Source organism: Tauraco erythrolophus, chromosome 12 (genome assembly GCF_009769465.1).
Source record: "Tauraco erythrolophus isolate bTauEry1 chromosome 12, bTauEry1.pri, whole genome shotgun sequence".
NCBI lineage: Eukaryota > Metazoa > Chordata > Aves > Musophagiformes > Musophagidae > Tauraco > Tauraco erythrolophus.
The window spans coordinates 18,632,244-18,659,688 of NC_141476.1; the positions used below are offsets into that span (position 1 = coordinate 18,632,244).

General features: G+C 45.2%; 1 long non-coding RNA gene across 1 annotated transcript; it reads left to right on the top strand.

The window, feature by feature from the left end:
• The first annotated feature begins 12,745 nt into the window (after positions 1-12,745).
• Positions 12,746-27,436, top strand: LOC147527997 (uncharacterized). The gene is made up of 2 exons (XR_015222476.1): positions 12,746-13,063; positions 26,971-27,436. It is a non-coding gene; the product is annotated as an uncharacterized LOC147527997 (long non-coding RNA).
• The last annotated feature ends 9 nt before the right edge of the window (positions 27,437-27,445 follow it).

Consider the following 27,445-nt stretch of genomic DNA (forward strand, 5'->3'; position numbering starts at 1 on the left):
TGTGACAGAACAAGCAAAAATGAACAGGCCTTTCCATTTTGTTTAGCATGACTTCTCTGAAAACACTAGAAGGAGCTTAAAAGACTAAATGTGACACCCGGTCCCTGTGTTTATTTGTGTGCTTGTAGTTTGGCTGAGACACAGGAGGGAGAAGTGTGACTGTACGAGACCCCGCTTGGGACTCCTTCCTCCTCCCCAGGATGTGTGCTGTTGAATGAGGATTTACTCACGCTGGTTAGTGAGTAAGTTGTCCCAGGGAACTGGACGTGGGTTAGTTCTTTGGGAGGTTTGGCTTTCTGTACCAGTCAGTGGGACAGCATGGGAGGACCAGGCTCCGTTGAGATGCGGGCAACTTGCATTCCGCCTCGCAAATTAATGCCTTACAAGGGATGAAACACTTTGGCCTGGGTTGAACATACACTTTTCTGTTACTCTGACAGCAGAGATGATAGTTTTTATTTCTTTTCTTTCTTTCTTTCTTTTTTTTTTCCCCACTAGGAAGAGCATATGCTGCTCATCTTGTTAGCCATACTAATAGCCTAGGAATGCTGCATCCCAGCAGTGATGGCTCTGTGCCTTAGCCAGGAGATAATAGTCATGTTTTTCCACTCAGTTACAGGTATACAAAGCCAGCAACAGTACTCGTGTGAGAATCACAAAGTCAAGTACTAGTCTGAGAGTCTTACAAGAAGGAAAGATACCAAAGGTTCCCCAGCTTTAAGCTTTCTGAAGGGGAAAAAAAGAGAGCCTGCAGCATGCCTGTGTTTGGAGAACAGAAGTAAGAACGTTGGGCTCTGCTTTGGGCAGAGGGAGATGGTTTTGGGAGTCTCAGCAGTAGGGGAATAGGAGGGCCCTGTTGTGGAATATCCCAGCGAGTGTCAGGTTTAGTGCTGTCAAAAGGAGGGATTATGAATGTGATCAGATCCTAACTCTGAGCATGTGAGAAGACTGGCATCTCCTCTCGGAAACAGGTAGCAGCTGATTACCGTGCCCGTTTTTGTATGCATTATGTGACTGGGGTTTTCCATTTCTTTTTGCCCCCTGTTTATTGACCTACAATCTTTGGCCTTTAAACAAAAATGCTGTAGGATATAATAGAGTGTTGAATTTGTATTAGAAGTGTCATAATCTTACTGTGACTGCTATGACTGTATCTTAAAAGGCCTCTTTAGCAGGAGAAGCCTGATCTAACACAGCTAGTTCTGCTGCAGACCTCTCTTCCCCTATACTCCACAGAGTAGTTTGTGTTTTGGGGCAGGCAGGCAGGAGGATGTGAAGGGCAAGAAATGGCTTGCATGTGCCCAAGTCCTTGTGTGCCCACAGCCTTTCCTCTGCTGAGTTTGGAAAACAACCAGTTTGGCTGTAGCTGTCCCAAGTTCAGAGAGGTGGAATGATTTCGTAGTAGCACCTGGTCTCATTCTTCCTTCCCCCTCTGATATCTCTCAGTACTATCCTGGAGCACTGGGAGTTTATCCTCCTGTCTCTCCAAGGATTTTCTCCAAATATATGATAGTTAAAGAAGTAGTTTTACTGTCTTGTCTTATGCTTCTGGAAATAGCCCTTGCTTGGCAACTTTTGCAATCTAAATAATGCAAGATAAAACCGCAACAGCTAAAAGACAGGGCACGAATCGAAGAAAAGGTTAGCAAGAGGACAATTTAAACATAAACCAATTTTAGACGTACTGAACTAATTTATTTTTCTTTCACTGGAAAAGATGAAGTTAGTGATTTGAGGAGAGGACTTTCCGTGGAGGGTTGCGTTGAGTTTGCAGATCTGGCCGAAATAGAGCCCTTTGCCTGGCTGCTTCCATGCCTGGGTCTGCTAAACCTGCAGAAGGGGAAAGTCTGCGCGGCAAACAAAAGGCAGCTTTGACGTCAAGACCTGGGACCGTTGCCCTGACACTGGGAGGTGGAGCGCAGAAAGGAATCCACAGCTAATAGGCTCTGGACTGGAGTGCACTTTGGCAGAGGGACAACTACTACCCTTCTTTCCAGGAATAATATTGTTTATTTCTATCTCACTCTCTCTGGCTAAAGTTACCCTGGTCAGGTTTCACTTCACCTGTCTCTAGCATAAAGTCATCATATCCCAGGAAAAAAATCTAATCTGCAGACTCCCCGTTCTCCATACACTCTTCCCTGAAGAGCTTCCCTGCAGATTTGGTTTGTTTCTTTGCTTTGAGGAGTTCATGAGCTCAGCTTTCTCTGAAGCTTTTGCTGGTACAATTTAATAAATACATACGTGTGCAGTTTGCGATGTGTAGATGTTCAAGTAAGCATCATTCCTGCCTGCTGAGGAGGAATGGGCTCTGCAGCTGTGTGTTGGACGCAGAATTCACTGTGTTAACAGCAGCTGATGTTTCTGGTTTGCGCAAATGGCTCTGTCCTGAGGACAAAAGCTTTGTTCTGGGAAGTTTCAAAATGTTGCAACACAAGGCGGTAACAACCTGAAGGTCAGCGGATTTGTTGCACAGTTTTGATTGGCTCTGGGTTTGTTAAAAAAGACACTATTTTTACATCAGTTTGAGGTTGCCAGCCTTCCCTGGGCAGACCTTACTAACTGTTGAGTCATGGACCAAACCTGTAGTAAACCATCCCGTATTTTCTGTTTTATTCATCTTTCCTAGCGCTGCAGTTCAGGTCAGTGCATATTTGCCTCCTGTGCACTTACGAGCACCGTGCAGCCTTTGAAAGTTTAGGAGCTAATTCCAGCCTCTGGACAGAACTCAGGCACTCTCAGGTGTAGCTGTATTTGGCTGCGTGTGAGCCAGGGGGAGATGAAGTGGAACTTTATGACCGGCTTTGGAAAGCTTCACTCGGTAAATCAAATGCAAGTTTGTCTCTGAGTCCTAGGAGCTGTAATCCCTGATCACTTGTCCTTTAGGTTGGCTGCAGGAAGCAACCTGTAAATACGCGTTCCCAACACTGCACAAGGCAGGACTGCTGCTCAGGCTGTTGAGTTACAGACTTTTTCACCAGCTCTTATTTAATCCTTCTCAGGTTTAAGATCATGAAAGTGTTTCCACTCTTTTTATGTATGCATGCAATGTGAATGAGAAGTATTGAAAATAGGTCTACAAGATATTAATGGCGTAAGAGTTTATAGCTCTTCTGGGTTATGATATTTTTGAGTTAAATTTCCCCCTTTAAAACACATGAGTTCATTTTTTCCATTTGTGGTCAGTTACTCTAGATTGTCCCTGGTGAGATCTAAGTTGTTTTGTGATGTTGGTCATTTGCTTCCCCCTCCCATCTCAAATTTGAGTGTTAAAATCATGGAGATTACCCATGTCCCCCCAAAAAAGTTTAAACCGAGTGCTTGGCAGCTCCTCAAATAGGAAGATTTAAAAGGGATTGTTTTTTCCTCCTAGTTCCTAGTACAAGCCTGTTGCTCTCATCTTGCAACATGCACTTGAAGATCTGCAAGTTTTCAAGCTTAGTTCAGAGCTGTCTCTGCTTCTCTCTTTACTTCCCTAATCTGAATTCCTCACTGTTTATGTGTCGTAAGAGTTTCCTTGTGTGTCATTCTACACAGAAGCCGGATCCCAAGAAGCAGTAAAAGCTTCTTTTTAAAAAATGAGTTTCCTTTTACAATCTCTTGCCCCTGCTGTGTGATCGGGTGGTTGGCAGATGAGTGATTCTGCTCTTGTCTTGTCTGATTTCCTGGAAGAGCCTGGCTGCTGGCTGAAGTGACTGCAGGAGAGAGGGAGGGAGGGACTGCCTTGCAAAAAAGTGGTGGCAGATGAGTGTTAACGGAGAAGAAGGTTCTTGGATCTAGTTTAATTTCCCCAGCTTTCCTAAGAAAGGGAGGAGAATGCATGCAGTTCTCCAACGCTGCACTGTTTCAGATGCTTTCTGCCCTTCCGGATAGGCACTAGCTCAATGTTTCCTTGTTGAGCAACAGAGAAGATGCTCCAGCCTGCACCTAAAGCATCTTAATGCTTTAGATCATACCATGGTTTCTCGCTCTATTTTCCACTGCATTTTAATTAGAGCTTATATTCTGTTGTTACTTAGAGGCTTTGTCATCTGTTCAAACTGCACTGTGGGAAGGGAAGAGGGCACCCAGATGTTTCGGCAGCAGAGGAGGGCAAGGTGGGGCACTTGGAGACAAAGGAGAGGACTTGACAGATGAGCACAGTGGCTGGGTGCTTCTGACAACTGATTGGCAGTGAAGTAATTAGCACTGGCACACTGCCGTCACTGAGCATTGATGCAATTTGCTTGGATCAGGCTTTCAAGGTTTTTTTCCTCAAGTCCGGTTCCCAACAACCCCACTGGTGAACTGCAGTTTGCTGCAATAGAGGGATACTGGTGTGATAAATCGTGTGGCTGCCCAGCTATGATCGTTGTAGCTAGGGGCTGAAAACACGCAACTGGAGAATTTCTGAGTATTGATAAAGGCAAATCCTGGCAATCAAAACCCTGTTTGGAAACTAGCTCTGTGGGAAATGGCTTTGCATTTTATGCTAGCTGGAAAGAAACGCTTGCTGCTGAACTGTATAGAATTAAGCCCTGAGAGCTGAGCCTGTGACACAAGTGGTTTGCTGGAAAAATGCAGCAGTTACCTTAGCGGTGGCTGAAGAAGTTAATTGAGAAATGGGCTGTGTCTGTTTGGACAGACTTTCAGTTGGTTGCGTGCTCAAACTCTGAGAAGAAACAGGGAGGGGCATGGACAATAGCAAGAAAGGGAAAGACACTTTTGAGTTGGCTTTAAAATTATTATTTTTTTAACTGTGCAGTGGTATGAGGTCAGGCAAATGCGGACCTCTGCATCTGCAGTAGCTCTTCCTTTTATTTCAGAACGTGTTTGTGTATTTGTGTTGGAACCAGAAGAAAACAGGGGAAAATAATTGGGGGAAATAAAGGATATTGGAAATCCTCTGTGGAGAATGGGTGAGAATGGTGAGGGAGTGTGTGATAAAAGAATTCAGAAGCTGAGGGAAACTCTGAAGTGTAGAAATCAACTGAGGAGCTGCTTTCCTTTAAAAAGAAAGAGTGGAATCAATGCAGGGAGTGAAAAGGGTGAAAACAGCAACTGTGAAAGAAGAGAGCGAGTGGAATATGGTCTGAATAAAATGAGGGGAAAGAAAGCAGAAAAAGTCTGTGAATTGATATGGTTTTTATATCTGGTTCTGTATTTTATTGAATTTCCATGGCACCAGCTAATGTCAAACTGCTTACTCCTTTTTGTGCTTTACGTTGTGTGTCGATGTGAGGGAGCTTTTTTGAAAACTGCCGGATGCACATTACAACTGGGGTCGCTTTGACCTCAGTGAATATTCACAAAATCTTGCCATCCTTGGCAGGGCTATGGAAGGCTGGTCAGGATGCAAACAGCTCCATCCTCTGTGCTGGGGGTGAATCCTTTGCTGGCTCCTCAGGAATTCAAGAGAGTAGTTCCTGAAGCCTATAGCAGACCTGCTCTTCTCTCTTAGATGCTTCCTTTCTTACACCTCCATCACATGGGACACAGTGTAAGAGGCAGGTGTCTGATGCTGTAGCAATAATGAATGAGTTTAATCACCCTCTTGAGGACTAGGTGTTGTTTATAATTTGTGCAGTTAGGCCTTGGTGGCTGCAGAACCAGTACATCCAGAACGAAGAAGGAACGTCTTGTGCAGCTGATCAGCCATTCTCTGGAAAGAGGTGGAAGCTCTGTGGTCCTGTCGTAGGCGAGACAGCGTAGGGGCGCAATTAAAGTTGTAGAAAAGAAATTAAGGACAACCATTTCCCAGACTTAAGTATGGCTGCGTGTGCAAATTGGCAGCAGTGATGGTACTTTCTGTCTTAAGAGATCAATACGCAAAGGAAGGGTTACGTACTCAGTTTGTGCGGTTTTGCATCACCTGGAGGGTGGAATCACATCTGTTTTGTTTTTCTTATATTTTGCTGCTGGGATTCAAAACTTGACTGTTTTGACTAGCAGAATTGCAGTGAAGAGCAAGGATGAAAAATAGCTGATTTTCTAAATAGAAAGAGAAAAAGGGTTTTCTTTGAGTGTTTCCTGCATAAAGGGTTTTCCTGGAGTGTTTCCTGCATCTTTCTTCTCTCTTATCAGTAAAATGACCTCACCTGCTTTGCCTGAATGGGAGCTGAGGTAGCTATACTGTCTATAACTTAATAGCGGTTTGAGTTACAGCAACTGTAACTTAGATGGCAGTTTTAAGACATTTTCTGTGTTGCCATATGCTTATTACAAATAGTATATATTTATACTTCGTATAACAAACATTAATACTTAATAGGTAGATTTCTACTAGGCTTGTCGTAGTAGAGCTTAAGAGGCCCAGCTGCTACCTTCTGCTAAGAATTGTCCTTAAAGCTGTTGCCCAGCTCGTTTGATGCTATTCTCCTGTCACTCAAAAAGGGATTTCTGCTTAAATAATGCTGGTGCAGTCAGGGTGGGCTAAGAACATGGTTAACCTTTTCACATGCCTGTGGTCTGGGGAGAGTTTAGGATCTGTTGTTATGGCTATCACCCAGCTGGCTTGTAATTATCTAATTAAGGTTTAGACCCTGCCTACAAAACGTGGGCCATTTCCTCCTGGCTGTGGAAGATGCAACGACATCCTTGGAGCTGCAGCCTAGGCTGGTGAGCAACAACTGGTGACCCCGATGTGATATCCTCACAAGAGACCCTGAAGATCATGACCCCGACTCCCTTGCCGGAGCCAGAGCCCGAGCCAAGAGCCCGAGTCAAAAGAGCCGGAGCCAGAGTGAGAAGTCCTTCGATAAAGAAGGTAAAGCCGCTACCCCAAAAGAGGGAAGCGAGCTGGAGTTGGAATGAATGAATTGGGTCTCTGCTCACCATAAAGCCTTCCTGAAAACAACACAAAAAACAAACCCTACAAAACAAAAAGGGGGAATTATGGCTATCACCCAGCTGGCTTGTAATTATCTAATTAAGGTTTAGAACCTGCCTACAAAAGACGGGCCATTTCCTCCTGGCTGCGGAAGATGCAACAGCATCCTTGGAGCCGCAGCCTAGGCTGGTGAGCAACATGTTGTATTGTAGTCTCAATTTTAGAGATGATTACTCAAGGAAGCTGCTTGGATTTGAACAGAAGGAGCTAAATTAGGGAGGAATGAATGTAAGTCAGTGTGCAGGTGGGAGGAGGAAGAGCATCACCTGTCAGCCCCCACCCAAGGCATTCAAACACTAGGAGAAACTGTTTGCTACTCATCACCTAAGGGTACTGTCTGTCAACGCTTTCAACATGAGTAACTCAAAACTTTCCATCAGAAAGTTCTCCTGACAGTAGACTTCCTCTAATTAGTCATCTTTCCTGAATGTTAGCAGTAATCCATGGAAACCCTCAACTTCTAAGGACTGCAGCTTGAAAACCACTGATGTAAGACAGCTTGATGATGCCTCTGATGATATTGGTGTGTATTTTATCGTATTGTCTTCCCTTTCTGTGTCAGAAAGGGGCTGAGGGAGATTGGACTCTGTATTTCTGTGTGGTCACTGTAGTCATGGTGCTGCTGGGTCAAAGACAGTGGCAGTTTGTCCAGAGATAGTTTGGTGGGACTTTAGCATCAGCTCGTGTCCTTCCCTGCCCAACATGTTCTGACCTCCAGAAGTGTCTCAGGAGTGTGGATTTTTGCCATTTGTTCTCTGCCTGTGCAGAGAGGAATGATTTCCTTTGCAGTTGTTCCTTCTGGAAAAGTGAGACCAAGTTGTGGACCATTGTCAGACTCCTGCTCCTCTTGATTTCTGTCTGTTTCTGTAGCCACTACAAACAGAAAAAGGATGGTCACCAAATGGACTATGGATGTGGAGAGTAGGACAGACTCCCTTTTGGGTAGGGTGCCTGCTTGATGGCCTGTTCTTAAAAACCACAGTGCAGGGTGTGTAAGTACATGAAGTTCCAGCACGTTGAGGTTTCCAGATAAAGTAAGCTGATAAGCTATGCCAGCGTTTTTTTTGGCTTCCATGAAAAGGGCAGTGTTGCACATGACTTGCTTACTGCAGCTTCTGCCCACCTGTTTAAAGTAGTACAAGAACACAGTAGCCCCAGGTATGTGATCCGTAATAACAGTAGTTACTGCTGGAATTCTTCCGCACAGATCAGTGTGAATAACTCCCTGGATGTGCCCTGGGAACATTGTGAGGTCTCAATCTTGACGTTTTCTTCTCTTACATCTTGTGTGTAATAAGTAATTTTTTAAAAAGCTGTTGAGAAGGGCGTGGAATGAGACTGAAAGCCTTCTCTCTTCCAAAAGCCCCCACTAATTTATGTAAACAGCAGTAAATATTTTTCATTGCAACTGTCACACTTGGTTTAAGATCATGAAGGTGAAAGTCCATAGTAAACTTTCTGTGTTACCCAAAAGCACTTCTTTGACCTTATGAAAACCAAATAAACACACTGCATTGTGGCCTTGGGGACAGGCCAGGAAAAACTCTGTAAATGGAGCAATATCCTCACCTTTCATTGCAGCGCGGATGATGGAAGGAAAAACGTGTGCTGTCAGAGCAGGGAAACCCATTTAGTTTATTTACTTTCTTTCAGCTCCTAATTTTCATCCACCATGTTCTGGGTTTTTCTGACTCTCATTTTTCAGCCAAGAGCTCAGAGAGCTTCCTTCTGAAAACCCTGAGTCTGTCTACAGCTAAATGCTGTGCTGGGGAGAAGCCAGGCTGTGGGCCAAATTCTTTCTCCATCACCTTGGCACAGTTTTCTTGAAGCGAGAGAAATTGCCTGTGGTTAGCCAAGAAAAGAATTTGGTCCCAGACGTGTCTGGCTCACACTAGAGACATCTATTCCCTAGAAATAAATGTTGTAGCTAGGTGTGCGATGGGTGGTACACACAGCTGCTTAGAGTGGAGTTAGGAGCCGAGGTGGCTCCATGAGAATTCCTGAGAAAGCTGTGATGTAGGAAAGCTGTTCCATAAAGTAAGCACACTGTCAGAAGTGTGATGTACACAGCCGCCGTGCGAGGAGCTGGTAATGGAGATCATTCCCAGTGTAGATCGCCTGTCTTAGGCTTAGCCTAGTTGGAACCTCCCTGTCGTGTGGCAGATTTCCTTCTTAGTGCTGTTTTGTCACTCTTAATGTTTCCTGATGTAACGTGTGCTGATGCTTAGAAAGGAGTTTCGATGTGATACCTGGGCATGGCTGCCACCTCTCGTGGAGTCGTCTTCAAATCCAGGAGCTGGAATTACTGAAAGCAAACCCGAGATATGGCAGGAGCTGCTGCTGACAGTCCAGTCTGGCCGCAGCTGGACTCATCCCTGCACTTGCCAGCACTTAAAATGTGGTAAAAATAATCTTTCTGGGATTCACGTGAAAAAGAAGAGGGGAACGTCTGGAGCGCTGAAGGATCTGTGCAACGTGGCCTCTTTCCTGTCGTCGTTCCTGCCCCTCCGCTGCCCCTCTTCCCGCCGTCCCCCCAGCCCGAAGGCCCAGCAGTTCTAGGAAGCGCGTGAGCCGAGTCAGCAGCCGCCGCTTCTGGGAACTGCAGCCCCGGCCCCGCAGGACGCTTCAGGGAATTCTCGCTGCTATTCCAAGGATGGCAAAAGAGCTCGTCCAGTGACCTGGGGCTCCCCAGTGACAGGGGGCAAAAGTTTGGCCTCACGCCGCAGGACTGGGAAGATTACCAGACACAGAGGGGCCTGGAGATTTATGTCCCGCTCAGAACTGTGCTATGAAAGTTTTTCGGCTTCCTGGGGGAGGGAGAGGAAGAATTTGCTACGCAGGAGATACCAATAGTGACCGTAGGAATTTAGAAAAGGGATATGGAGTTAAAAGGTCAAAATTTCCCGCCATCAGTCATCATCTCCTTGGTAGGAGCTGGAGAGGGTGCCAGAAGCTCAGACAGGGATTTCGAGACCCTGAAACCTCCCTCAACCACATGACCTTGAATTAATGAAACAAGCAGCAGCAAACCGAGGCTGAGCCTGGCTTGTGCTGCTGTCCTGCCCTTTCTGCTCGCCAGTGCCATAGCTCTCATCCGTCATTCGCCTGTTCCGCCTTCGGGCCTGCCACACGTTCCCTCCTTCCAAAGCAGGAGATGATGGGAACTTTTCTCCCAAGCCCTGCAGAGCTTCTGGGGAAAATACTCAGCATGACACTGGCAAACTAATGTTATTCTTACAGCCCATTTGCAAGATAAAATTATTTCACATGCTGCTGGCAGCCTGGGAGGAGTGAATTTCTCACAGCGCTGGCCTTTAAAATACATCTTCTACGTGCAGTTACTGAGTTGCTCTGAGTCAGCTTCAAATTAGCAGAGATCTGTAGGGAGGAAGTGCTGAAGTTGGACATCGGCTTCCAAGATACTTTTATAAGTCACTGCAGCAATGCTGCAGGCTGCAGATAGTGCCTGCTTTTTCTGTGCTTGTGTGGAGCACACATGGAAGGGTCACTCTCCTGGAAGAGGTGGGTTAACCCATTGTGAGTTGTTCAAAGAGAGGAGGCAAGGAGTCGCGTTTTCTGGCCTTCTGGGCCAGATCAGACAGGTTCCTGAGGCCTTGACATTGTCAGTGCCATGAATTTTGTTGGGATATTACCATTCTGCACACTGTTTTGAGTCTAGTCCTGGTCTTTGAAAAGTCCTGTGAACTCTGTTCCAACTCTGACCCTGAGTTTTGCTGCACTCTTTTGACTCGAGGTGATAACCACAGCTCTGTCACGTTGTGCTCCAGCCACCAAGTGCGTTGTCTTTTGTGGTTGTTCATTTAATGCCCTCACTTTTCCCCTAGACATCGTAGCAGATTGTTTCTTTGCTTTTACATTTAATGCCTTTCGAAGGTATCAGTAAGCCCCAAACCTCTTTCTTCCCATGTATTTATTGTGATTCTGCTCCTAGTGTTTGATTCAACTTTCTGATACTGCCTTTGGGCCTTTCCTCTTTTTTTCAGTTTTGGGGTGTTTTTTTTTTGTCTTTTGCTTTTTTCCTGCGTATTTTTCCACTGTGGAGAAACTTTCATAAAAAGAGAGCTAGGAAAATCTTTTCGGCTCATTTATGTCCTCGGTTTGGGAAGAAGCATATGCGCGTGTTTGGGGAGAGGCAGCTGTTCTTGCTCTTCATGTAAAAGACCTTAATGTGTTCATGGGATTATGCTGCTGGAGTAGCTGTTCTATCAAAGCTGTAGCAGCTTGCTTGTTGCCTTTCATTTTCCTAGTCTAACAGATGTATTTGGTTTCTATGAGCAACTAATTAAAATGCAGAAGAGTAGCTCTTTATTAAGGTTTTATTAACATTTAATTTGCTTTTTAGTTTTTGGTAGGAGATCAAAAGGCTTAGCTCTTTCCTAGAAAGGTAACAAAAGGATTGCAGTGCTGTGCTGGGATGATCTCCTTCTAATAACTTCATGCGCTCTACGATGATGCGGGCAGAGTCCTTTGCCATAGGGGGTACCCGAGAGGAAGGTGCGGCGGGGGTGTGTGCCCCGTGGCCAAACCAGAACCTGGGAATCTCCCGGTGCCACAGGCAGGAGCAGCTCTGCCAGCTGCACTGAGACTGTCCTTGCTGCCCCTAGCTTGGAGGGGGTCCTGCGTGTTTCTTGCTCACCTGGAAGCATCTGAAATCCTGAGTTCAGGCCCTGCAGAGCCTACTCTCCCTCAACCCATCTCCCTGTACATGTTGCTTCCTCCCTGTTTTGCTTTCATACCACAAGGCTGAATGCTCAGTAGAGGGTGACTCCTTGTCACAGCTTCTTCTTGGTCTCCTGAGGTTTTGCTGGTGTGTGGCTGATGCAGGTTCTGATGAATGATGGTGCACGTGCTTAGCAGCTGTCTTTCAAAGATTGCTTGTAGACTCTTCCTCTAGAATCTTCCTTTTTCTCCTAACAGGTTCAGTTTCTTTTTAGTTGCCTTTGTGTGCTAAGTCCTTGAGGAACTTGGCAGACCAATATATTCAGATTGTTTGTAGATGCTCTGCTTTAATGGAGTTATTCCCAGGCCTTTTAGGGTGTCTTCACTGTGCCTGAATGGAGCTAGAACAGTGTAAGTAGCTTTTTCTTTCATGTCTCCATTTTTCTGTCCTTCACCACATATTTTCCTTTTGGATGCAGGCACATGTTTAAAAAACACAGTGCTCCTTAGTTTTGTGACTTGTTGCTCTGCTGCAGCAAAGAGACAGGACAGAGCTGAGGGAAGCCAAGAAATTCTATAGGAAGTTAAAAAAAAGAAAAAAATCTTTATTGCTTCTCCTTCTTTCCATTGCTGTAACTGGCATAAATAGGTGCAGGTGCCACATTATGTCATTATTCGCTCAGTTATGTGCAATGTCAGCAGCTGCTGCTGATGTGCATAGAACTTGCATTTCAGATGTTGGTTACTGCCAAGATAGAGAGGGTTTTTTTGATGACAGAAACTTCTTGCTGCCATCACAGGTCAACAGTAGGGTAGTAGAGCAATTATCGGTTTTGTTTGTGAAGTCTTGAGTGATTTTTTGATCCATCCATTGTTGCGTTTTCTGTTTACTTCTAGGAAAGGCGTGGTTTGAAGTTCACACATAACTTGTTTATTATGTGTGTCTCCAATAGCTGAAACAAGTCTCTACTTTTCTGTCTGTTAGCTTTCAAACAAGCTGTGCAATGATTCCTTAAAGTAGCTGTCAATGAGTTAACTTTTTATGAATTAGTCACCTAATCTGAAGGATAAGGAACATAACCAGCTTGCTTTTCCAATGGGAAACTGGTAACGTAAAGCAAACAGATCCTACCTCTTCCTAAACACACAGATATATTGCTGTAATCCTTCTTTATAAACCCCCTCTCTTCCAGACTTTGGCAGCATAGTTATTTCCTGCCTGAGCAAGTTTCCTTGCAAGTGATGAGCAATGCCTGGAATTGAGAATCTGAGCATGGCTGCATCCTCTGCAACTGGGACTGACTATCCATGGCACTTTGGCTGACTGAATTGTGCCACATGCTGTTTTGGCTCCTAGAGTAAAGCAGCTTTTGCCCTTCCTTCTCCTGGGTGTTCTCTGTGCCACACTGTCATGCCAAGAGTTGCAGTGGAAAATCCTGCTTGCTGGACTCCATGGAACCTGCAGGCTGACAGCAGGGACTGGCACAGCAGGGACTTTGGAGCAGCTGGAAAGAGGTGAGAATTGTTGCAGCGTAATGTTTACAAAATGTTCCTGTCTCTTTGTGGTGACCTAGGAAAGGTGCAGAAGACATGAGACTCCCTGTTTTGTTGGCCATAGGAGACATCTGTCCAATCCGAAATTAGCACTATCATTGGAAGAGGCTTTTCCCTGCAAACTGGCTCTCGGTAGGAGTTTGAGGGAAACCTGCACAGATTTATTGCTCAGCAGTGGATGGGACGCTTCCAAAGGTACTCACAGCACCATACGGTTGCAACGTGATCTAGTGCCAATGTATTAATTCTCTCCTGATAGTGCATATCTCTCCCTATTTGTTTGCCTTCTCACTTGTTTGTTTGTTCTTTTGATGCATGAGACTATCTGGGAGAAGGTTGGAGGGAGCAGAGGCAGGTGAAAGGTTTAGGAGCAACGCAATATCCTGGAGTGACGCATTAGTAATGCGTTAGCAGTTGTCTTTATTGGTGCTTCTCAGTCCAAAGGGGATGCTTAAGCAGCTCGAAGGCTGTGCAAACCATCTGTGATAACGGCAAATCCCAATGCAGAGGCCAAACCTGAGCCGGTACAGCCCTCACTAACCCCACAGCTGGAGACGCTGGGCCTCTAAAACTGTCTGGGTGTAAATGGGGTGTGTTTGCATGATTTGCACCCCACCAGCAATGGCTGACTTTGGCAGGAGGACCTACTGGTGCTCCAGAAACATAGCTATGCTGCCTGCAGCCCAGAGCAGGAGAGCTCTTGCAGTATGGTACAGTCTGGTGCCTTTGCAGCTGGATAATTTGCTACAGTGAGAACATCTGCACTGAGCTCTCCTTCACTACTCCTAGGTCTTCCTGGGGAGGGCAGCCACATCTGCAATGGGCCATTTGTGGTGTTTCCTGCTCAGAAATATTAGGAATTTGATAATGCTGTTTTCTAGCTGCAACTGCTGGAGGATTTTAAATAGAATTCCTGAATCTGGCAGCTACACACGCCTTTGTGTGGATTTATTCCCATAAATAGAAAGTATCAGGGAGACATTGAAGAAGATGTCTCAACCCCGTTCATCCTTCACCTTGATGGTTATGTGCCTTTCAGCTGTACGTGAGCCCTTCACCTTGCACAGGATCGGAGATCCTCTGTTCAGAGGGGAGAGATGTGCACTTAACAGTCAAAGGGCCCTAGACAGTATGATGTAAAAAAGTGAGCAATAATGCTTGCATCCTGTCCATCACATTTGTGGATAGTGTGTTTCACTTCCCTGAATTCCTTGTGAACATTTCCTGACTTTCATTTCCAAACTGTAGTTCAGAGGTGCTGCCTAGTAATGAATTGCTCTTTGTTTTGTGGGATAGAGATGTATGGATTAATTCCTATGTATCCTTTAGAGACTTGTGCATCAATGTGTTGATTAAGGATAAGTTCTAGCCATGATAAAATTATACCTGTGCTGATTTTGGCACATTTTCATAAAGCCTTTAGAAAACCTCGGATGAAAAATCTGTAGAAGGCCATTTGATAAAAATAACTGTGGTAAGTCACTGCATTTCTGTTTGTCTTGCCATTGCAGTGAGAGCTGTGGTGTGCTTGTTTCCTCTCTGCTCCATCTTTACATCCATACCTGTGGCCTACAGCAGTCAGAGACCTATTCTCTTTTTAAAGTCCGGATAAATGTTTGTGTACTGCAACAAGTCATGTTGCAGAGGTGCTCAAACCGGAGCTGATCTGAGTGCCTTTCAGTACATGCCCATGGTGATACCAGCTTGGATCCTGAGAGCAGCGTGGTGAGTGTTCCCAGGCTCGTGAGGCCGTGGCCGGTGCCCAATGAGTGCCTTCCTGTTCAGCCCCATGTGTGCTCTGGTCCCTTCTGGGGTAGCCTTCCACTTCGGAGGGGGATTGTAAAGATCATAGGTGGGATTGAATGGGGTCATGATGTATATCCCCTCGCACTTTTTAGGTAATCAAAGTATGACTCTCCCAACCTTGCAGTGCTCTGTGTCCTTGTAGTGTTTGGATTAATTCCAGAACCTCGGTGCAGCAGGAAGATCGGTTGCTTTAGGAGTTATCACAGTACAGAAAGGGCAACTGGAGCTCTACAAATAAAGACTGGGTGCTTGGCGTCCTTGGCCTTGCTTCCACCACTTTGGTGTGCTAATAATCACTGCTAACGGGTTTGCGTAGTGAATAGCAAGTCCTGTCACGTGGCGAATTCTGAGTCATTGTTTGCCCCGCAGCTCACACGGAAAAGCCTGCGTAGAACTGCCACCTTACCCCTTTTCCAGGCATTGATCCCCAAACTGAGACACCCCTTCGACAAGGTGTAAGGTGCAGGCCAAGCATGGGTCTTGATGGCCCTTCCAGACACCAGAGAAAGCTCCTCATCAGCTTTGTCTGTTTCCCTAAACAACATTTCGAGCTGATCCTGTGCCTAGCACCTTGCCCTCTGGGTTTTCTGTGTTTCAGAGAATTTGCCTGTAGAGCAAAGTGGTGGGTGTTGGTTGGCTGGTTGTTTTCTTTCTTTCTTTCTTTTTAATAAAACATGGTCAATTACCTTCCTTAGAAAAACCTCCCTGGGTTCTCTGATTGGGTGTCTGGCAGAGGTGGGACTGCTGTCAGTGTGCCTGAGTTCCTGGAAGAGCTGAGGTGCAATGAAAATGACCCCAGGGAGCAATGGGCTTTCCACAGAAACCCGGCAGTCTGGGGGAGGGCTGACTGAGACTGCATGGTTTTAAAAGCTCATTTAGTTTCCTTTCTGCAGCGTGACAGAGAAATGGAGGGAGTGACAGTGCTGCACACAGCTTCAGTAGCATCCTTCATCAGTAGGGTCCTAATGCTTCCTGCAGCATCGCACAGGTAAAGGCACTGGGCCACCCTTCTGTGGTTTTTCTGTGTGCCGCAGGGCACCCTGTGGGTACTGTCAGCTTCCTTCTCGTTTCTGGAGACCCAAAAGCTCAGCAGATGACTTGTCCACCCCTTATTTACACTATAGATTTTTAATTCTAGATCATATTGCCATGTTCAGGAGCTTGTCTTTATCAAGAAGTCAGAGTGCACTAAGCCAGAGCATGGATTGACGGTGTGCTTGCTGCTCTCCATGTGCTCGCAGCGTCTTGCAAGGGGTCGATTTTATGTAACTTACTAACTCACTGAAATTATTTCATTACCTTTATCTGAAACTGAGACCAGAACCGTAGGGGACTCGGAGTGCTCTGACGGTGCAGGGTATTGCCATCCTCCTGCAGGTTCTGCCAGGCTCTGAGCATGACAAACCATTGCCCTGAAGAGTAACACACTCAGGATTTATTGCCACTCCCGTGGCGTAGGGCAGCATCATCTCAGACTGCAGGCTCCGTTGGTGCTAAGACCTAAATTATTTCCTTGCCTGCGCAAGTGGTTCTTCAAAGTTTCAGTAGAACAGAGGCATGCTGCTATTGATGTTACGCTTGATCTGACCAGCAGCAAATACAACTCTGCTGCTTGGCTAGAGAAAAGTCGGAAACGGCTCTGCTTTTGTTTCCCACCCTAGGATCCATGAGCAGCCCAGTGACATGAGTTTCACCCAGTGGCCCCTCCATTGCCCCGTCAAAGCCTTTTCCTAGGCTGTCAGCAGTCGCTGCTGCATGTAGTGGGTGTGACACCCCTTTCACGCACACTTCCATAGCTTGGGTGACTTCACTGGGATCTGCACCATGCTCACCATGATATGAGGGGAAAATCGAGTCCAAAGTATTCTGTATAGGTTACAAAGTGTTAGTGCACCATATGGAAAAGGCAAAAAGTACTTTTCCAAGCAGGGGAGGTTGAGTACAATTAAAAAATTATCTTTCTGAGCTCCTTTGGACTGCTTTGGAGACTCAAAACAATAAGTGTACACATAACAAAAGTACTTGACATTTAACAGTACAGGGAAGTGAAACTAATCAGCTATGGTGCATGGAGACAGCAGGAGGGAAGCACGCTTTTGTGGTTGGTTTCTTTCCAAGCAAATCATTTTAGTCACCTTCTCTCGAGCAAACACAGGGTGGAATAGGTGTTTGTCATAAGAAGGGTGTGGCTGGATGTAATTAGTAACAGAATCCAACTTTCCATGAAAAGCTTATTAGCTGCCGTGAGGAGTCAGACCTGTTCAGGTACTCTAATGATACACCGCTCCTGCTAAACCAGGCTGAGTTTCCAAAGAGCAACCATGATTCATCGCAGTCAGCAGCGAGCTGCCCACCGCGCCATGGGGAGAGGGGGCCTGGCTGTAGCGCTCCGGCAAGGAGAACGCTCGTGTTTGTGCAAGAGCAGTGAAAATACAGTGTGCGAGCTGTCAGGCAGGAGGTCAAGTCGGAGTGTTTTCCATTTGAGAGGGAGAGGACCAAGGGAAGACCTTAAATGGTTATGAGCCCAAGAGTCGGCTTTAGTTCCTGAGCTAAGAAAGCCAGGCTTAGACATGTGGGGGTTTTCTCTTCATGTGTGGTTGATTGCCCGAGGGACGAGAAAAAAGATTTACTGAAGTCACTTGTACTTTCCTTTATCGTCCTACCAGTCTGATGGACTTGTCTCTTCTCTGGCAGTGCTGGGGAGGCTGGGCCACTTACAAATAGTTCTCACTAGGATTTGAGGCAGCATTGCAGAGGGCAAGAGAAGGTCACCTTTGTACAGAATGGCTTTGGGCCCGACTTTCCCTTTGTGAAGGTTCCTTGTATCGGTGTGACCTCAGCGGAGGCGGCAGCGCGGAGAACCAACCCCGTCGTGCGCCGGCTGTAATCATTTCTCCAGAATTGTTTTTGAGGTTGTTTTCAAATTGCACTGCAGGAGACTCTTCAGGCTTGGGTAGAGCCGCGTTAATTTTGGCGACGGGCTTTTTGCCCATTGTTCCTAAAGGCCATTCCCGCTGCAGCGGTTCCCGGCGGGTGCGTGGCCCGGGGCTCTGCGCGAGGATTCGAGCCGAGGTTTTAGGTCAGAGAAGGAAGTCTGGGGGACTCGAGCTCAGTTTGGTTCCCCGCGCCCCTCACCCAGGGGACCTCCCCAGGCCGCCCACGGGCAGCCCTTGTCTCTGAGCTGCCGTGTGTAAATGGACTGGCCAAATGTTGATGTAGTCCTGTGTCATCCCTGGAAATAAAGGAGTGATTTGAACACATCCTCTATCCTTGGGTTGTTCAAATGATTTTCAGTAAGGTGCACAGGGTTACTTTTAGCTTAAGATAGCAATAGGAACTGCCCGATAGCTGGGATAACTGGTTTAAGTGAACACAGCTATGGTCTGTCTGTTTTGAATTTGACATTGAAGAAATGACCTACTTTCTGCAGGGAGAGCTGTCATTTTAAAACAGACATTAAATTGTTACTTGGTAACTGTGTAGGGTTTGAAGTACCTTTAATAGTCCCACTTTGTCCTCAGCTGCTGAATTTTGTAGCTGCCTTTGTGTGTCTCAAGGTCAGGCTAGTCACCACTGATAATTTTGTGTCACTCAGATATTTTCTGATGATGTGAAAGCAGATCACCAGTACAGGGAACAGAAAGGAGGAACAACATGAAAACTCCACTCATCCAGGCACTTCTGTCAAGTACCATGTAGGAGATGTACATTCAGTCCTTGTGTCCTCAGCCTTTTCGTTCCTCCCTCCCCACTGGAAGCCATGGAGAGGACACACAAAGCCCCAACATCTCGCTGCCTCAGAGGAACAAAAAGAGGTAACTTCCTTTATCTGCCAGTTTTCCTTATGTTCCCTGAACGTGCACACTGCTCAGCTGGGAAAGGAGGAGGAAAAGAAGAAAAAAAAAGGTAGCTGGGGTTCACAGATTCAAAGTAATCAAATTAAAAAAAAAAAGTAAAATCCAGAGACTTTTCTATGCAGATTGTCGATGTCTGCCATTTCACTATACTGACTCCATTGCTTTAACTATTTATAGGTTTGCTGGTATCTGTGTACCATCATCCTTTTCCTGTTGCTTTCAAAGAGTGACAGCCATGATTCTTTCAGGATAGGAGGCAAGCCAAGTGGTGTGTGTCCATGGAGTAAGGCTTCCGAGCATGTTTCGTGTTGATTTTTAATAGAACCATCTCGACATACATACTGAACCTGAGGCTTAGAAACTGGGGCTGGAAGATGAAGCTGAAGAGAGCCTTCATGAATGATATTTGATCACGAGCATTCTTCACACAAACACACATGTATGATTTTGGGGGTGTCTGCCTCAGTAACGAGCTGGGCTCTTTCTTTGGCAGTGGTTCCAACTGGCGTGAATGCCTAATGACAGAGATGGTAAAGGGCCTGCTTTTCCTCCCTTTTCTTTTGCTTGATTCCATAACATATAAACGTCATTTGACTTCATGTCCCTTTGCATCAAAAAGCCATCTCTACAAGGCAAAAGATACATGAAAAACCAATGTTCCCTGACGTAATTTGAAGTGCTTTCTTTTGTAGGCTTTAATCATCAATTGCCTCCAAACCAGCACTGCTGTACTACTTATATCAGCCGTGGGAAGGCTTGAGGGCAAGGGTAAACAAAAAACAATAATTCCTTCATACTTTGGTTTCCTGAGACATCATCTTTTGAAGTGCCCATCTTAGAAAGCAGACATACTGGAACAGGAAGGCATAGGGAATATTTATATCTCTGTAGCTGGTCAAGGTAAACCCTATGAGGAGTGCTGACCTCAGCTAGCTATGTCATCTGGTGTTTGTTGGGTCATTACATGAGATAGCTGGCTACCTGGAATCCACCAGTGACTGTAACATGTTTCCTTTTCATTAAGTTGTTTGTTTTGTCAGTAACTCCAGAGAAAATTTTGGAGCTTTCTGTTTCTGCTCCAGCAAGAATTAATGATGCTAAGTATAGGGATCACTATAGGATATACAGCATTTGCCGTAAGCCTTCGGGGTTTTAATTCTGCCTAAGTAATAGCCTGAAAAGGGATGCTGGCTGCTGCTGCTGGGAGAATGGGAAGAGATAATTAAGAAACAGCTTCTTTGGAAGTTACCTGTTTCCCTTAAACCAAAGCATAAGACGAGAATGTTTCTTTTAGCTCACAGGAAGAGGATTGTCCTTGGTTTAAGAAGCTCTTTGACAGGAGTGTTGCTCTTCCCTCAGCTAATTCTCTAAGAAGAGCTGAGATGAAGGGAGTAATTATTAGAATAATAGGCCAAAAGGAAAATACGAAATAAACTGGAAAATTAACCTACAAAATCCTTGTCGCTTCCTGCAAATGGGATAAGAAACATAAGCAAGATGAAATATTTATTTTTATTGTTTGTTAGTCAAGTAGGACTGGATTGATAACGTGCGGCAGAGGTTATCTGATTGTGTTCTAGAGTGGGCTGTCTCTTTCTGAACTCACCTCTCTTCCCATCCAAGACTGAAACTCATCTCTCTTCCCATCCAAGACTGAGTGAAGTATTTCCCTATCCGGTGGTTGTGATGGACCCTCCCTTCGAAACCATGATTTATATGAAGAAGTAACACCAACATGATGTTCAGTCACAATCTGCTAATAGACTTCTGTGTTAGGAAACAGCAGAAGTCAGCACGTGACATTTTCACTTACTACACAAGTCTGTGTCACACTGTGACCTGACACTAACGTGAGTTATTTTGTTTCCAGCTGGTTTGTACTGTTTTGTGTAATAAAGGCTCATCTTGTCAGGTGAGACACGCTGTGTTATCCAGCCAGGCAGCAGAGAGCTAAGGGATGCAAAAAATAATAGCCTTTAGGTACCATCTTCATGTGGCATATCTGAACAAGAGGGACAAGCGTACTAGGGAGTGTGTGGATCCAGTCTCCTCCCTGCCTGACACACGGATGGGCAAGGCACAGTGAAATGCTTCCCTTAACCCAGAGCCAAGCTAGAAGTTTATATGTGGCCTGAGGGTGCATGAGTGTGTCGGATGGAAAACAGTGTGGATGGGGAGAGATGGACCGAGTCGAGTAACAGGCAGCTGTAGGAGTGGCATACCAGTTTGGTTTTGTCACCTGAATGATCTACACTGGAACTGGAAAGTGCATCTCTTCACTTTGTAACAGAATCAATGACTTCTGCAGCAAAGTTTCCCCTCTACCGTAATGACCAAACTCTTCCTCCCAGCTAGTTTTCTGTATCCTGAGGCACTGAGGTTATTACAACATTTGCACACTCTTGCTTGGAACTTGATTGTGAATACCCCTGAGTCAGCAGCGTGGCAGGTCACCCCAACCCCACTCCTCACTCCCAAGGATTTGATCAGCAAGAAAAGGTTTTGTGTGCACTGGGAAGCCTTCAATCTCCTGTATTCTCGGACAGAAGAGAGTAACATGGAGTCTCCGTGTTGGCCCCATGCAGGGGACTGCTCAGCCCCCAGCTGATCAGCCTCACTGCAGCAGTCTTGCAGTGCTATTTTGTACATGTACTTTCCAGAATGTTGCCCAGCACCTCTTGGCTCAGGTGACTTTCCTAGCACAGGACTGGAGAGAAGGGAATTAAAGAGGGGTGAATTGCAAAGAGTCTTAAAAGAATGTAAGGAGTATTCCAAAAGCAGAGGCTTAGAAGAGAGGGATGTCTTTTCAAAGAGTTAGAGATTTTTTCCAAAAAGTTCCCTGGAAATAATATTAGGTCATGTTTTAGGCTTTTTCAGACTCACATTTTAAGCCTAACACCTTCTATTACTATTTAACGCTTTCAGACATGTGCAAACACATAGCATGTGCGCTGTGCAACGTGTTTCTTCAATGGATTTACAGGCTTGAAGGTAGTGTTTGAACTCTGCCTCTGCAGTGTTTGGCAATGACTGCAATGGCACTTGCATGATGGGAAGAATCGTTGCCAAGTTGGGTAACTTCCAACAAGTATAAACACAACTCTGCCTTCTGTAAACTAGATTTCAAACCATATTGCTGTTCTAGGGAAGAGACAGTCCTGACATTAAAGACTCTGTAGTCTCTCTGATCAGCTATTCAATCTCTCTGCTGGTTTGCATTGAGTGATCCCAGAAAGAACAAGCAGCAAGGGACGACTGGATGGGATGGGCGTCCCAGGAGCTTAGCACTGGATCTTGGTGTCTCTTTGTCACAAATATAACCCTGTTGTTTTTAGAAGTTGTCATTGCTGAAAGCTCTGTCTTAGCCAACATGTAATGAGTTTGCTGAGATCAATCCAGGTTTGTCTGCTTAGTTTTCCAGACGTTTACATCCCAAAGTGGCATTGCAAATGTTCTGACTGGCATGTTTATTGGTGAAGTCAAGTGAAGGCAGAACTTAACTGTACAACACATGATGAGCTTTTGTTTTCTTTTAAAAGGGTAATGTCCAGGCTAGGGCTTATGGATGCCGGTGGGGCAGTGTGTGAAGGAAGGTTTTTCTTGTGTTAAGTAAGTTGCACTTCAGTGTTATAGTTCCCTTTAATGAGGAATTCATGTCAGAATTACACCAGGGATAAAGTCCTTGTCTGTAAAACTAGGAATATTAACTGGACCAAATTCAGCCCTGAAGCAGATGAATTGGGAATGGGAAATGAACCTGGCTTTAGCCTGTTTTGTTTCACAGGTTTCATAGGCAGGGCTGCTTCAGTAAGAGCAGCGCTTCTCCAGCAGCTGCAACTGGAAAATTTGCAGCGTATCTTCTAGAAGAAGGCAATCACATGATGGAGTTACGCAGGCTGCTAGGCTGGAGTCCAAGAAACTTGAGTCCTGGCAGAGCTCTGCCACTGATTCTTGGTTGACCAGCTCTTCCTTTGTCCTTCCATCTGGCATATTTATATCATAGGTTCTTGAGAAATACCGAGTCTCTGATTATACGTTTGGACAATCTAATGCTGCAGTAGCCACTATTATTTCAAGTTTTTATTGTCCCTGTAGTTGCATGGGGGTACATTAGAGCAAATGCCTTTCCTGCCGAGATAGAGTGCTCTCTTAAAATAGCTATTTTTACAAAAACTGACATTGTGTTCATTTTTGTAACTCACGCCTGAGCCGATGCAAAGTGCAGTTACACTGCGTTTAGGAAGTAATGGCATTCAGGGGAAAACCCTTGCCAGTGAGGTCTGAGAAAAAGGAGCAAAATGGCGAGAGTAGTTCCTGTTGGCAGAAGGAAACCCTTTTCTGCAAATCTAGGTTGGTGTCAGACTGGGAACAGTTCTGACTGGATCCTTTCCTTTGCTGGGGCAGGCTGCTTTCTCTGGGGTCTGGTCTTTTCCATATTTAAGTTATTTGAATGATGATTTTGCAAGAACGCAAGACCAGCTCTAGGTGGAGCTGGCCTGTGGGCCATCTAGCCCAACAGTGTGTCTGCGGCTGTGACCACTACTACAGCTGCTTAAAAGGAGATTACAAGGACTAAAGCCACCAATGATTTGCTGTAAAATTTCTTTTTTCTTTGAATCTTGTCTTTAATAAATATTAGCTAACATTTTGAAGCTTTGTTGTATTCCCTCCCCTTTCCCAATCCAAAAGCACTGTATTATGTAGAAGCTGTTACATTATTATGTAATACCCAAATTGTATTTTATTTACAGGAATCCTTTTCATAGTTTCCTTTTGATGTTTATTGCCCAAGCTACTAGTGAAGCTGTTAGAATGATTTTTCTTCTGTCTGGTTTATGTTTGGCCTACCAGTAGCCTTTTCCTTTGAACAATATAACCTTTTCCAAGTTAAAAAACCCACATCACATTCTTGCTAAAATTTGGAAGAGAGTATTTGTGTGTACTCATCCCTCTACATGATGTGAATACTGAAAACCGCTGATTTAATTTTATTCCTAGGCGCGCTTTGCCGTTGTTCTTTGGACTTGCGTTGTGCTGTGCGGCAGGGGTGCTGATGGATGCCTGACAGTGCTGCAGCATTGTGCCTGCTCCCGAAGGCCACTTGCCTTACTTGTTTGTGCAGCGTGTAGCTGAAGCCGCACAATCGTGTTTCTCAGGAAGCCTAAGTGGAAGATCAAAAGAGGGTTCACATGAGGCAGCATTAGCCTCCAGATAAAGCCATGCCTCCACGCGTTCCTATTCCCTGGCACTCTGGCACCTGTGATTATTAAAAAAAAAAAAAAAAATAGGCAGGACTGGGTGTGGGCAGAAAATAGGCATGTCTAAAAAGAAATTAGTCTGAGTCTGAACCTGTTATCAACGCACTTAGCAACAGCATAGCTCTATTTCTGCTGTGATGCCATTAAGCGATACTGGCAGGACTGGGTTCCCTTGTACTCCCTCTTAAAAATTCCATGCTAGGTTGCAGTGAAGAGAAAAAGGCAAAAGGATGGATGTTTCTGCACAAGGACAGGGCAGATCTCTTTAAGTAATATCTCATTTTTATCTTTGGCTGGTTTGTTTCATAAGGAGCTGCCTATTCTGGTGTTTTTTTCTTTCATCTCCTGTGAATGGTGGGTGGGGCTCACTGAAAATGAGACACAGATGTTGTGACAACGCTGCTAGAAACTGAGTTGGAAGTTGTTACTTGGCATCCAAGGTTGCTCTGGCACATCTTTACTGGATATTGCTTTGCCTTGTGCTCCAGACCTTTGGACTGCTGATGAGTTGAGGGGTGGGGAAGAGGATAGTGCATTTCCATGAGGATTGCAAGTGTTTCAGCAGTCATTAGGGAGAGACAGGAAAGGACTGTGATAATTGGCTTCTGACAGATTTGAACATGAGAACATGTTTCAGCAGAGCAGAAGAGTCATACGTAGAGTGTCCAGTTAATTTTGATTTTAATTTTCTTAATTCATAGATAGATAGCAGGTAAGACTGACCATGGAATTTGGACTAAAAATGTCATGTGATAGGTCAATTGCTTTAAACTCTGACCGTGTCTGTTGTAAGACAATTAAATACACTCTGCTGATTCACTTCTTGCTGGTTCATTTGGCTTGGGCTAAGGGACGTTGTGCACTTGAGAGTGTCTGGGGAAAGGAATAAGATTTCAGTAAGTTTGAGAGGACAGGTACATGTGCACGTAAACGGGTTATTTTTCCCTTGCATGTGTGGCTGTTTCAGAAAGCTGATTATTTAAGAAGATGATACCATGTGTGCCTGACAAACTGCAGGGTATTTCTGCTGTGGCAGTGAGCCACGGTAGCATGGTTTTCATCATGGACTGGGATTTCTATTCCCTATCCTATCAGTCTGCTTTTCAGACTCTCAGTGAGGGCTTCACATCCAGGTGTCCAGCTATAGTCAGAAACTGCAAAGCAAGAGAGAAGCCAACCAAATTGTCCTGCATTGGCTCAGCAAACTGTACAGGTGTCACCAGGAGGGGTGTTGCAGCTGTACTTCAGTGATTGTAGAGGTCAGTCTGCATTTCCACGAACGCATCCAGCGATGTGGAACTCAGTTCAGTGTGCAGGAAGGTTTGGCATAGGAGTTCTCAGAACATGAACCTGTTTGCTTTAACAAAATGTGCTGAAGGTGCAGGAGAGGGAGTCGTTAAGATAACAGTGGATGCAGTAAAACCATGGGTGACTGCAGTTATGGATCGGCTTGGCTCATGCCGATCGTTTCTGCCTTCCGTCTGCGGAAAGTGAGCCGTAGGGTTTCATGTATGTAGCTAGGGGAGGAGTTAAGAAATTACTTAATAATGTGTCAGAAATGCTACATCTTCCTTTTCAGTTATTTTCCAGGGTTTTCGAAGTTCCCTTTTAAAGGTGGATGCGGCTTTTCCTTCCTTTGTTTTCATTTTTCCACTTATTTCATTGTGTTTTCTTTCTATCCCATCTAGCTCGCATTCCATTTTTCCCATAAAACCAACAGGGATGTGATTGTTTTTGTTTAACAACCTAAACTTGAGCAGATTATTCCATTGCCAACGTTTCCTGGTTGGTTTGTGATGGAAATCTACCCACGGACTCACATTGATGAGGTTGTGCAAATCATGTTTGCTAGTGAATGCCGACCCCACAAGTGGCACGGAAAAGACAGCACGTGCTTTAGGAATAATTTGCAGCAGTATTTTGAACTTTGAAGCCAGTGGATTCCAAAAGGGAGAATGACAGAGAGGAGCTAGTTGAGCTTCTCTACTTTTCTGAGCATATTTTATTGTTTTCAGTGGTTAAGAGCACACCATGCTGCGCTTTGGGCAGGATGGGGGGCTGTGGCATGAGCATCTCTCCTGGGAAGTGAGTGCGAAGGGACCACAGTGGAGTCAAGTGCCAGTAGTCGGGTTGCCTCAGGATATTCCCTGCGTTTCAGAGGTGGGATAGATGAGGTGGCCTCTGTCTCTCTCTGACACCACAAGGCAGATCAAGCTCCCCAGGGGTTTCCCCACCTGCTGTGTCTGTCGTATGTGGTGAGGAGAAGGGGAAAGGGTGCTGGGCTAGACTGCAAATATGGGGAGGCTGAGGCCCAGTGGCAGCAGAACATGGAGAAAAAGCTGATGCTGTGAGTGTCCCATCTGAAGCATGGTCTGCCTTTCACGAACTTGTCTTTCAACACTACTATGAGCAGTTTTCTTTGGGGCCAATGTGAAGCCTGCTGTAAACAAGTTACCAAACTTCCAGTTACATTCCATCTCCTTTCCCCTAGATTGTAATGGTTTTCTATGGCACACAGAAGCAATACGAAAATCATCCCTGTTTTTTTCTACATCATTAAAGAACGTTCCTTCAGCCCTTGGTAACTTGGGACTTGAGGTCTGCCACTGCTCGTCTGTGTGCAGTAGAAACGAGTCCCACACTAATGATGATTTTGGTGTTAACTCTCATAGTATCTAAAGGACTTTTCGTTAAAATGTTTTTTCTCTCTTGTTTGAAAAAAAAAAAAATGGTCAAGAGTTTGTCTGATCTTCTTGGGGAGGATTCCTGTGAACAGCAAACGAATTAATCCATTTGGATTTTACCAAAGACTTCTACATCGAGTGGCTTTAAAATATATTTAAAACGTTTATTTAAAATCCAAGTCAAATGATTTTTAACAAACTGTCTCAAGATAGAAGAAACTGACTTTTTGGAGTAACTGTATTGTTTATTCTTTGTATTGCAGTAGCACCTGGACAACCCTTTTGTGCTAGATGCGGAACAAACATACAACAGAGCTGGTCCCTGCCCATATGAGCTTACAGCCTTCAGCTTAGCCTCTGCATCGTCCTGCTGGGAGATTAACCAGGTATTTATCCTCGTTACATGCTTCTGTCATTTTAGCTGGGCTCTCTTGGGGCAATGAGGTCAAACCTGCAAGCTTGCTTTCCTCATTACCCCCAGCAAAGTAAAGATCAAGTAGGAGGCAAGTTTCAGAGCGCTGAACAGCTTGTCCTTTCCTGCTGTATGTTTCTCAAACTGATTTTTCACATGCTGTAGATACCAAGCCTGTGGCTGAGCCAAGTGGGCTTCCTGAGATCACTGCTGCTCCTTGGAGAGCTATGGTTTCCTTGTTCCCAGTGTCCTCAGGCAGATAGAGGTGTTTGGATAAAAGGAAGCCTTTTCAGTGGTTTATGGTTTATATTATTTAATTAAAAAAA